Genomic DNA, 12,138 nt, shown 5'->3' on the forward strand with positions numbered 1-12,138 from the left:
GCAAAACAAGACATTTGGAAGACTGCATTCAAAATGAGGTAGGGGTTGTTCTAATGGATGGTGATGCCACTCGAACTATGCAATTCTCTAGCCACATTTATGAGGGTAATCAATGGCCTATTTAGGCATTTTCTTGATAATTTTGTGCTTGTATATCTGGACGATATTCTTGTTTATAGTAGGACATGGAATGAACATGTATGTCATGTGAAGAAAGTGCTTGATGTTCTAAACCAAGAAAAATTGTATGTAAAACTGTCAAAGTGTGAGTTTGAGAAGACCCAGCTCTAGTTTACTTAGGTCACATAGTCGGTAATGGGAAATTGAAAATAGATCCCTCTAAAGTAGATGTGATTATGAAGTGGCCCAAGCCCACAAATGTTATAGAGGTCTGAAGCTTTTTGGGTGTGGTACATTATTGGAGAAGTTTCATTGTGAACTTCCCCGTTATTGAAGCCCCCTTACATGCATTGCAAGTGTGAAGGAGGCCTTTCAGTGGGGAGGAAAGCAACAGAAATCCTTCGACTTGCTAAAGGAGCATATCAACATAACACTAGTGCTAGCCTTACGAGACTTTCAACAACCTTTTGAGAATGAAATAGATGCCATTGATGCAACAAAGGAAGCATGTATGTTACCATTCAGAGACTTTCCCCCAGGATGTTGTGAATTATCCCATGTACGATAAGGAGTTGTACGCCTTGGTTTAGAGTGTAAAGAAGTGGAAACACTACCTGATCGGCAAGGAGACCATCATCCATACGGATCATTAGCCCTTGCAGTACCTTCAGTCATAGACCAACCTTCAACAAGCCCATCATTTCAGATGGATAGGATTCCTCCAACAGTTTCATCTGGTAATAAAATGCAAGAAGGGCGCTAGTAACAAAGTAGCAGAAATGCTTTCTCGCCCTCCTATTTCTACATTTGTAGTTTTGAAAAATGCTTCTTCATCGTTAGAAGGTTATGCTAAACAATATGCTAACGATGATGATTTTAAAGATATTTATGAAAAACTGACTCATGGATCGTAGGTGGACAATTATTATTTGCAGGGAAAACTATTGTATCACCTTGGAAAACTATTCATACCCATTGATGAAAGAGTACATGTAATCCAAAAGGCTCCTACCTCTCTTGTGTTTGGTCATTTTGGGGTTGAAAAAACTTTATGTCATTTACAGAGTTTTTGTTTTTCGCCTCATATGAAAAACATTGTGACTAGTTTTGTAAAGGGTTGTGCGTTGTGTTCTGTTTCAAAGCCCTCTAATAGAAAACTTGGGCTCTACGCACCACTCCCTATTCCGAGTCGACCGTGGGAAACTGTGTCCATGGATTTTGTAGGTAGTTTTCCTATGTCTAGGAAAGGTCACAACTATGTGTCTGTCGTCGTGGATCGTTTTAGTAAAATGTGTATTTTAATGCCTTGTAAAAAGTAGGTCACTGTTGAGCAGACTGCTTATCTTTTCTTTCAACATGTTTGGGTCCATTTTGGGTTTCCTACATCTATTGTGTCAAATCAAGACTCTCACTTTCTTGGAGATTTATGGGAAATCTTGTGGAGAATGGTGGACACTAAGCTGAAAGAAGTACGAAATTTCATCCACGGACCAATGGGTAGACATAGGTCATCAACCGCATTGTGGTACACTTGTTACGAGACTATTATGGAAAACATCCCAAGTTGTGGGATGAACAACTTCCTTATGTGCAACATGTATAGAATCAAGCAACACGTTCATCCACATAGATTTCACCATTCAAGACATGTTTTGGTTATCTACCAATGGATCCCTTAGACATGTCTTTGGGAAAGATGAGGATGGAAATAGACAAGATGATAGGGACAAAGCACGAAATTTTATTCAGCAAATACATGTAATTCATTAGGTAGTACAAGAGAAGTTAGAGAAGAGTCAAGCTCGATATAAATCTCGACATGATAAGCACCGAGTTGACCATCAGTTTCAAGTTGTGGACAAGGTATGGCTCAACATCAACAAGGATAGAATGAAGGGAGAAGGGAAGAAATTGAGACCCATTTAATATGATCCCTTCACCATATTGGAAAATATTGGAGACAATGATTTTCATCTTGACTTTCCCACTTACATGAAAATGTACTTAGTAGTGAATATTGAAAACATGAAGCTTTATGCACCTCCATTGATTATGGATACCGAAGAGGTTGCAGAGATTCCTACAATGGACGATTTTTCACTAGAGTATCTAGACACGTTTCCCAAATATATCATACTTGACAAGAAAACCAGAACTTCCCGACGGGGAGATGTGGAGTACATTCGTGTGGGCTTCAAAGGAATGCATCCGAGTAAAGCTCTATGAATGGAGAAAGAGAAAGTGAGCAAGAAATTTCCTCACTTCCTAATTGAGTGAAACAACTTTTGGTGGTCCAAAAGTTATTAGTGGGAAGGATTGATCTAGGTCGATCCCTGAAAAGTACCAATGGCATGGTAAGAAGGCTCAAAATTCAAAGAGGTAGAAACTCTATCAACATAGCATCGAATCAAAGTGCTTGTCATACTAATTCCAATAGTGTGAATGGCACTCAAATCTGAATTCATATGAAGAAGTTAGAGCAATTCAAAGATCAATTTTGACTTAAACAGGTGGCAGGAGGAAGTGACGTGGAAAAAATTTCAACGAATAGGGAAGCGCCAAGTGGCAGGCTGCCATTGGTCCGACATTTTGCTGATTGCAAAAGGCATAGGTCTGCAGGTTAATGAAACTGACCCCAGCACTACCAAGTTGTGATTGTGATATCACAATCATAGATTGAAGGTGAATCAATTGTTTCAAATCGGCCCTCAGAAAGAAAAGTTGCAATGCGATAATCAATATCGCAATCGCAAAGGGGAAGTGCTTTACGAATTTTCCCCTGACAGCGTCAGGATGTGATCCGATAACCACATATCACAATTACAAAAGGGAAGTGCTTTACGAATCGGTCCGCGATAGAGTCAGGATTGTGACTGCAATATCGCAACCGCATATTGCACAACACGCGTTCTTACACAATAAGACCCGTCGGTTCCATCGATTGCAATTCATGATAAGGTTATCAGCATTGATAAAGTCGTCAGGTTCAAGGTGTACCCCGATTCATCCTCCATTTGGGGTTTACTGTGAAAACAATGTTAAAGTTGTTTTTCTATGTTTAAGCAGGTTTTGTTACCTACATATTATTTGCAGCCCCAAGAATTTCAGTTGGAAAGAAGACCTCCCCACTATTGAGCAAGGCCCAGAGACGTAGTCCAAATTGGATGAATTTCATAATCAAATCTTTGTGTCATGGTTTCTTTCTTATTATGTTATTTCCACATTGTTTTATGTGTTTTTAAGTTTCATGGTTAATAAGATCTATTTCCTGTAATTCTAATGAATCTATAAGTAAAAGATCTTGGATCACTCATCAATAAACTGAGTGGGGAAATCATCTTTAGGACAAGCCTTCTTCAAATCTCTAAATTCAATGCATACACAGATCATTCCTTTATTTTAATCAACAAGGATTGGGTTTGAGACCCATTCAATTAACGGAATGGGAAATTGAAACCCATCTTAAGCAGTTTTTCAACCTCAGTTTTAATAGTTGTTGTGTTCCTAGGATTTACTGGTTGAAGCTTCTCTCATACAGGCTTAGCATTTTCATAAGTCCTGATCTCATGCTAAACTGTCGATGGATCGATTCCAAGAATTTCCTCATAAGACCAAGAAAACACATCTCAAAATTATTTAAAGATGTTGATATAAATCTTAATTTCTTCGGGGGAACATGCAACTCATATGAAGACATGTTCGATAATATTGGGATTCCTGGATATGTTCACCAAAATAGTTTATGAAAGATTTGACATATTACCTTCGACAAAAATCTGTCCTAGGGCCAAAGGATTAAAGATTTTGTGAACACTTCCAGTTGAAGAAGAACTGGAAAAGTTTGACTCAAGTTGATGCAAGTCAGGGATAAAATATGACCGATGATGCAATTCATCCCACAATCTATCTACACCAATCATTTCTTCTAGGATTGCCTCTTTAGATTTTAAAACTATATCAAGGTAGTCTATAACTGAAGTAGAGTAATGAGTCTACACCATAGCCACATCCTCCGATGAGAGAGGAATGGGATCAAAATCTACATAAGTGATTATAGGTTGGTACTCAATTTCTGTTGTAGATATAGGGCATGCCATTCCACCTACTTTCCCTTCCTCTAATGTGGCAGTAGAGGGGGGTAAGGGCCAAGGATCAGAAAAATAATGGGTTCTCAAAGAACCTCTTTGAGGAGTGACCTTGGAGGATGAAATAACATTAATATGAGTAATAGGAGATAGAAGATCAAAATTACCCATCAATGAGGAATACATTCCAACTCCTAAGTTATCCACGAGATGCTTGTTATTCTTCACCAAAGGGACAACAGAATCAGAAGATGCATTGGGGTCATTAGGAGAATAAGCCATTTGATCAATCGTAACAATTCTCCCTTCATGGGGGAAGAATAAGATGAAAAACAATGATGAAATAATAACATCCATTGCATAGACCCTGTTTCAACCCAACAACAGATTACAATCCAAATTGGCACCAACTATTTCTAACTCGACATTTAGAACCTTGCCCCCAACATAGACAGGAAAGGATGGAAGAATTCCATGAGGCCTATGAGAATGACCATAGAATGAAGAAAGGAGAGTATGGGTAGGAACAACTTTGAGAGATCCAATATCCTTCCAACATGACATCGATATGACACATGTGGAAGCCCCTTCATAAACTATAGTTCGAAAGATATTCATTTTTTGATATGTAGATTTAAACTGGAAAGCCATGAGATGAGGGACTCTCTTCTTAGAATTTTACATATCAAATTTTATAACAAGAGTGTTTTTTGGATCCACTTCTCTGATCGCAATGAGAAACACATTCCTTTGCATAAGACATAGTTGGAGTACCTCTAACACTGACATCACACAAGGGCTTTGAGCCATATATTCAACAATAGAGTAGTTCTAGGCAACCCTAGCATTTGGATTAATACTCAAACGTTTTGTAGAGCCTTTCGACATCTGAGGCATAAGCTCAACTACGAGCCTCTTAATATGGAGTGGCTTTGGAATATCAGAGATAGTATTATCCTTAGAAGGTTCTGTTTCACCATAATAATGTGATCTTGTAGCAACATCAACATGGGACCTTACCATATAGACATTCAATGTAGATTCTCCTTCTTGGTTTCCCCTTGTGGGAGTTAGTCAGCACAGGCCGGGAACTCAAAGAACCTTGCTAAGCTAACAAGCGTCGAGCATCCTGAATCTTAGGGAAAAGATGGGTAAGATGATCCCCATTGCATAACTTGCATGGGAACTTTACTTTCTTTTTCGATTCCTTCTTTCCCTCTCCAATATCATTACTAGATCTATTCACATTCCCTTTCCCAGCCTTATCTTTCTTCTTACCACGTCCCTTCTTCTTCCCATCAGATTGTTGGTCTCCTTTGGGGTTCGAAGATTGGACAACATTAACTACTAAAGGTTGGGAATGCATAGGTACTAACGGTGATGCCTGCGCTGGAGAAGAAAATTGCAAAGATAACTTTTATAATTGATTTAACAGGTTAGTTGTGCTACTGTCGACCCATCCTACAATTCTATCAGCATGGGGTCTCGTCTCGGGTTTGGCTAGATCGTTCTTGATCGAATAACATCGAGATAATCTTATAAAGGACTCTAGATTGAGAATATATAAGACCTAACTACTGGGCTCTAAAAATGGCTTGTTATTCAGTGAAAACTCTGGAGAGCGACACATCCTTAGAAATTTTTAGCTGTAAATATTTCAAAAACCATTCAAGAAGGAATTCATTAGGGATATAGGCCTTAATGAGCCTCTTTCTTCTATGCCACTCTTAGATATGGTCAGAAATATGGGTTGCTTTATCTTATTGGAAATTGGCTAAAATCTCAGTTCTGACATCATATCGGATAGTCAACTGAAAATGGTTTAAAAACGTAGTAGCCAGCTCACCAAACATAGCAAAGGTACCCCCTTTTAGCTCAATATACCATTTTGCAGCAATTCTAGTTAGGGGGTGTTGCAATAATCTCAACCTAAACAAATCGTTGACCAAGGAGTTCGATGAGCACCATAAATGGAATGTAGTTATATGATCAGCCATATTTGCCCCAGATTTCCCTTCAAATTTAGGAATATCAAATGAAATTTGTGTGGGAACCGAAGGACAAGACAGATTGTATTGGATCAGATTGTTCGTCAACTTCAAAAGATCTGGCAAGTTTAAGGTTGCCAAAAATGGTAAGTGTGGAAGAGCCTGATAATTCCACCCACCAAGAGAAGGATTTCCAATATTAGGAAAAGAGTATCCTGGATTTGGAGAGGCACCAGGTTATGATGGATTGCTTGTAGAAGGAGCCGAACCATAAGGAAATCATTGTGGAATGGAAGTATTCAGACGGTATCCACCTCCTACTGTAGGGTTACCATACAAAGGATAATTTCCAGTTAGCAACATGTTGAAAGAAGGGGATAACCCCTAATAAGGATTCCATGTACCAACTAGTGGAGAAAATACCTATGAGGTCCTGGAGGAATGGGAGGACATACTTCCCTCTTGACCAAATAAATGGAATGAATTCCTAGCCCCTAACTCACTACTAGAAGCATTTGGCCATCCTTGACCTCCTTGGAAAGGATTAACATTCTGAGCCTATCTTAAGTTCAACGGTGGACTGGAAGGAGGGATATTACCACTTCGAAAAGAAAAACCCTGAAAGGATGCTAAACCACTTGGCATAGAAGTCATAGATGTTGAAAAAATAGATGGAAAGGTTGAGGGAACTGGGGGGATCCCACTAGGTGGCATCCCAAAAGGATAGGTACCAGTGAAAGAAGCGAACGAATGGGTGCCCCACTCATAATTGGTATGGAGGTAGATACATCAACTATTGTTCTAGGTGTAATAGTAGAGATAGAAATAGTACCCCCCTGCAACCGAAGGAGGGTTATGCACATCAGAAGTATCCACAACCATTGTTATGCCATTAACATTGGCCATCTGGAAAAAATAAGGAGAGTGAATAGGGCTTGTTGGCCTATGAGTTGGTGTAACCACATACAATATAATGTACGGAAGATGAGAAGGAAGGGGTATCGAAGGAGTCACAGGAGACTCGGAAACATCTTCAATATCAATATCATCTTCCAATTAGAAGAGAAACCTATCAAGGAATAGGGCATTTCCATCCAAATTATGAACTGCACTAGGTTCACCCTGTGAAATAAGAGCCCCTAAAGTTGGATTAATCTTTGATGTATCAGCTACTACTGGTTGAAAATCACCAGAAGAACTACTCCTACGCCTTCTAGATGAAGGCTTGGCACTTGTAGATGAAACCCCAAAAAACCTCCCAGACTGATGAAGCTGATGACCAACTACTTTTAAATGTTAAGAGAACTTTTTAAAGACACAAAAATTTAAAAACTTATGGAAATCTAGGAGTAGAGAAACTAACTAAAAAATCCCTAAACATACAACCAAACAAGCGGCTTCTAGGTATTTCCACTTGGATTGATTAGGACCGGACACTAAAATACTAGAAAGAGAACATAAGGACTTTCTGAAGATATTTTGGAATAATTACAGCCTAAGCCTACCAGCGAAGGTATCAGAAATAGTTATGTAGACCTCAAGACAATACCCTTTTCTTGTGCAAGTACCCAAGATTCACAAGGGCACCCTCCAAAAGTACTATGAAAGTGATACAATTTTTTTCTTAGGTACCATGGGCATTCGCCCCCGTAGTCACCTGTGTGGTCCCTAGGATAGGAAACTAGGGTCACCAGTTTGTAATCAAAATTGAGGCGGAATAGTCATGGGTGCGGGATCCAACAAGTAGGAGAGGGGGTGTCTCTCTTTCGCTATCTTCACTCGTCATTGTGCTTAACTCATGTGTTAGAAGATATTTCCAGGACAACTTAACAAGACTGTATTCTACACTCTTTAATCAACTTATATGTTTAGTTTAGAGTGACCTTGGAGAGTTTACTCTCCACACACCTATTGAAAGGCCCTAAATTCCCTAGACTAGTTGATCTATCTATGCCAAAAACAAAAATCTTGTTCATTTTAAATTAAGCACTTGAATTTATTGGTTGTTACTTAAGTCAGAGGTAGTGGAAGTGAAAATTATGATGTTATGACACAAAAATAAACCAACAGAAAACTAGGCTACATATGAAATGAAACTTATTTTTCTTCGATGAAAAGTGATCTCTACGAGGTTCTACAAGAAACCTATGAAAGAAAAAACTCTTTTTCCTTTTTTAAACATGCTCACACATTCATCATCTATCTAAAGAGACTAAAAAATAAATGCCTTAAATGCAAACTATGTAATGCATACTAGAATGCCTAAGTGCAAGATTCTATGGAATGCTCTAAACAAACAAATGTGTTGTTTTAATATCCTAAAGTCAAAGTTTGACCAAACAAGGAGAAACAAACATCCAAGAAAAATATCTGTCAAGAAAAGCAAATTCCAACTTCAAACAAAGATTCACACACTTGTTGATATATAAAAAGGTCAAATCAAAGAAAAGAAAGGAAAAAAACAAATGTTTTTTCACTTTTTCCTTTTAAGTGCTTTTAATAAAAGATTCAAGCCTCGAGATCAAAAGCAAGTGAAAAAACACCAAAGTTCACCAGCCATAAATAATAACCGAAATGATAATACCAACAAAAGGTGAAAAACACTTAAATGACCTGACCTAAAGGACACGGAAAAGATTTAGCGAACAAAAGATCTCAAAAAACCAAAATCTTTTATTGAACCAAAATTACAAAACTTTCTCAAACCAACAATCTCTTCACAAAGATAAGCTACCATCGCCCGAGCTAGTATATTTTTATTTCTGTATGTGGGCATATTTCAGTTCTTTGATATTAATGAAATAAAGTTTTATTTCTACTGCATCTATGTGTATATGGGTATTTCTGTATTTTGTTGCATTCCTGCATAAGTCTGGATCAGTGGTATCAGAGCGGTCTACTCTTTCTCTATTTTTCTTTGCATGTCCCCAACGATTTCAGAGTATAGGGAGTTAGGGCTCGATCTAGTTGAATCATTGCAATACGAGCCTCGTACAACCCAATGGCCTCCTATGGCAGAAGAAAAGAAAGATGAAGGGACAAGAGATCCTTTCAAAATATTGCTAGAGGAATTCCTCGAGCGACAGAGGAATGCAATGATGGATAACTTTGCCAAGATCCTTTGATGACTACCCACAGGCGACACATATTCATCCAACAACCATTTTGGAGGCATTGCTCCTTTTAAGGCACAAGTCAACTTTGATATTCCCATATTTGAGGGCATGATAAATGTAGACGTCATAGATAAATGGTTAAATCTGTTGCAAGCATATTTTTCAGTTCATGACTTTCCAATCGGGAAAATATTACTTTTTTCACTTCCCAAAGCTGCCCCGCACGTCAAGGACTGGTGGGAAACCTACTATGAAAAACGTATGAGAGGGAATCCTCGCTATTTTCTGTCGCACCCACTTGGAATTCGTTCTGAGATGCCATTAACGAACAATATTACTCTATTGGGAGCTATGAACATAAATACATAAAGTGGACCATGGTACGAAAAGGAAGGGACTAAGATGTGCTAGAGTTTACAAATGTTTTCCGTGCCCTTTTTATGAAGCTATGCATCAAGGACTCTGAGAGAAATTTGGTACTCAAGTACCACGGTTGTCTACACAAGTACATCCAGGATGAGATGGAGTTCCTAGACATCTCCTCGCTCAGCATGACGTACCGATACGCTGTCAAGATTGAGTAAAAGTTTACACAGAAGAAGAGAGACTTTGGATTTGCGAATCCGGAGCAAGGAAAAGGTGCCCCCAAACCATAAATAAAAGGACAAAGCCAAGGCAGGGTGACCCAAGACAACTCGTCGAAAACGCAAGCAAAGAATAACACCAAGAAGACAAAGAAGGACATGGGAAAATGGTGTGAGTTACATAAGAGCTCCACTCAAAACACAAGTGAGTGTCAGGCTAAGCATTCATTGGTGGCCAAGCTAAAGGCTTCTGAATCAAACACATGTTCAGACTCTGTGTCAAAACGTGACAAAGGGATTGACAAAGGGAAGCAGATCATTGACGCGGAGCCCAGTGCCACCATGGCTACCACTAAGATCCAAAAGAATGAGTCTGAAGATCCAGAGGAGGGGGAATTCCTCTTCCACTCACAAATGTGGGTGAAGGGTTCTTTGTTGCAGTTCATTATCGACAACGGGAGCCAAAATAACCTCATTTCAATAGAGTTCATGAAGCAGTTAGGCCTACCGACTATAGCACATCTGCAGTCGTACAACATCAGATGGATTCACTAAGGATGAGGTCTCCGTGTCAGCCAATAACGTCACCTTCCCTACAGCATCAAGCCCCTCTGGATGAGGTACCGTGTAATGTTGCTCATCTTGAAGTTTATGATGTATTATTAGGACAACCATATGTGTGGAAGCAGCATGTTGTGTATGAGTCTAGAACTTGCTTTGTGATTATTACTTTGGGTGATAAGTTGTACAAGATACTGGAGGTAGCCCCTCCTACTGCCATCTCTTTGATCACTACAAATTAATTCAATAAGATAATTTCCCGGACTAGGAAATTTATTTTCAATATGATTCACCCTCAAGGAAAGAAGAAGGTTGTGGCCATGACTTCCAGATAGGGATCCTCCGCACAGCAGCAACATATGGACAAGGTTGTGGAGGAGTACAGGGACATTTTCACCTCACCTACAGGGGTACCTCTACACTGTCAAGTCAATCACTCCATTGATCTGACCCTAGGCACGTTTCTACCCAATGGGTTGATCGATCGATGCTCTGTTTTGGAGAATGATGAGATCAAGAGGCAAATTGAGGAGTTGTTGCAGAAAGGGAACATCGAGCTAATCTCATCACCATGTGGGAGATTGTTTGTATTGGTACAGAAGAAAGAATGGGACTTGGAGACTTTGTATTGACTACTACGTGTTGAACAAGGCCACTATCTAGAATAGGTACCCAATCCCACAGATTGAAGAGCTTTTGGACTAGCTCAAGGGGGGCAAATATTTCAGCAAGATTGACTTGATGGCTCGTTATCACCAGGTGCATATCGCACCCTCCAATGTGTGGAAGACTACCTTGAAATCCAATGAGGGCCTTTTTGAATGGTTGGTCATGCGTTTTAGGTTGGCGAATGCCCCCACAACCTTCATGATATTGATGGATGACATCTTGTGACCCTTCACCAATGCATTCGTGGTGGTGTACTTAGATGACATCTTGATCTTCAACTAGAGTTGGGAAGAGAAACTCCAACATATTCAACATGTCCTTCAAACCATGCGACAACACAAACTGTGTGCCAATTTGGAGAAATGCACTTTTGGCATGCCCGGGTTCAATATTTGTGGTACATCATGTATGAGAATAGTGTGCATGTGGACCTAGATAAGATACAAGTCATCCGGGATTGGCCAACCCCAACCACTCTAATAGAGCTCTGCATCTTTTTGGGTCTTGCCAATTTCTATCGCAGGTTTGTGTTGGGGTTTTCTCATATCACTCAGCCTTAAATTCAAGTCACCAAGGGCGGAGTGAAACAAAATTTCTTTTGCTCTGAATCCCAACAGAAGGCATTTTTCGAGTTGAAGCATTGCCTCTGCTCTGCATCAGTTCTCACATTACCAGACCTGTGACAACCATTTGAGATCAAGGCAGATGCCTCCGACTATGTTATTGGTGCAGTTCTTACTCAGCAGGGGCATTTAGTGGCATATCACAGTGAGATGCTTTCAAACACAGTCTGAAAGTATCCCACCTATGACAAAGAGATGTATTCCATTGTGTAGGCCTACTGAAAATGGAAGCATTACATTATAGGAAAGGAAACGATCATCCACACAGAGCATCGACCCCTGAATTTAATATAGACACAAGGGAATTTGCAGAACGATCGAAATCAGAAATGGTCCACATACCTACAATAGTTCCATTTGAACATTAAGTATAACAAGGGAAGCACCAACAA

This window comes from Pinus tabuliformis, chromosome 5_2 (genome assembly GCF_031772625.1).
Source record: "Pinus tabuliformis cultivar Carrire ecotype Pingquan chromosome 5_2, CPIR1, whole genome shotgun sequence".
In the NCBI taxonomy this organism is placed as follows: Eukaryota; Viridiplantae; Streptophyta; class Pinopsida; order Pinales; family Pinaceae; genus Pinus; species Pinus tabuliformis.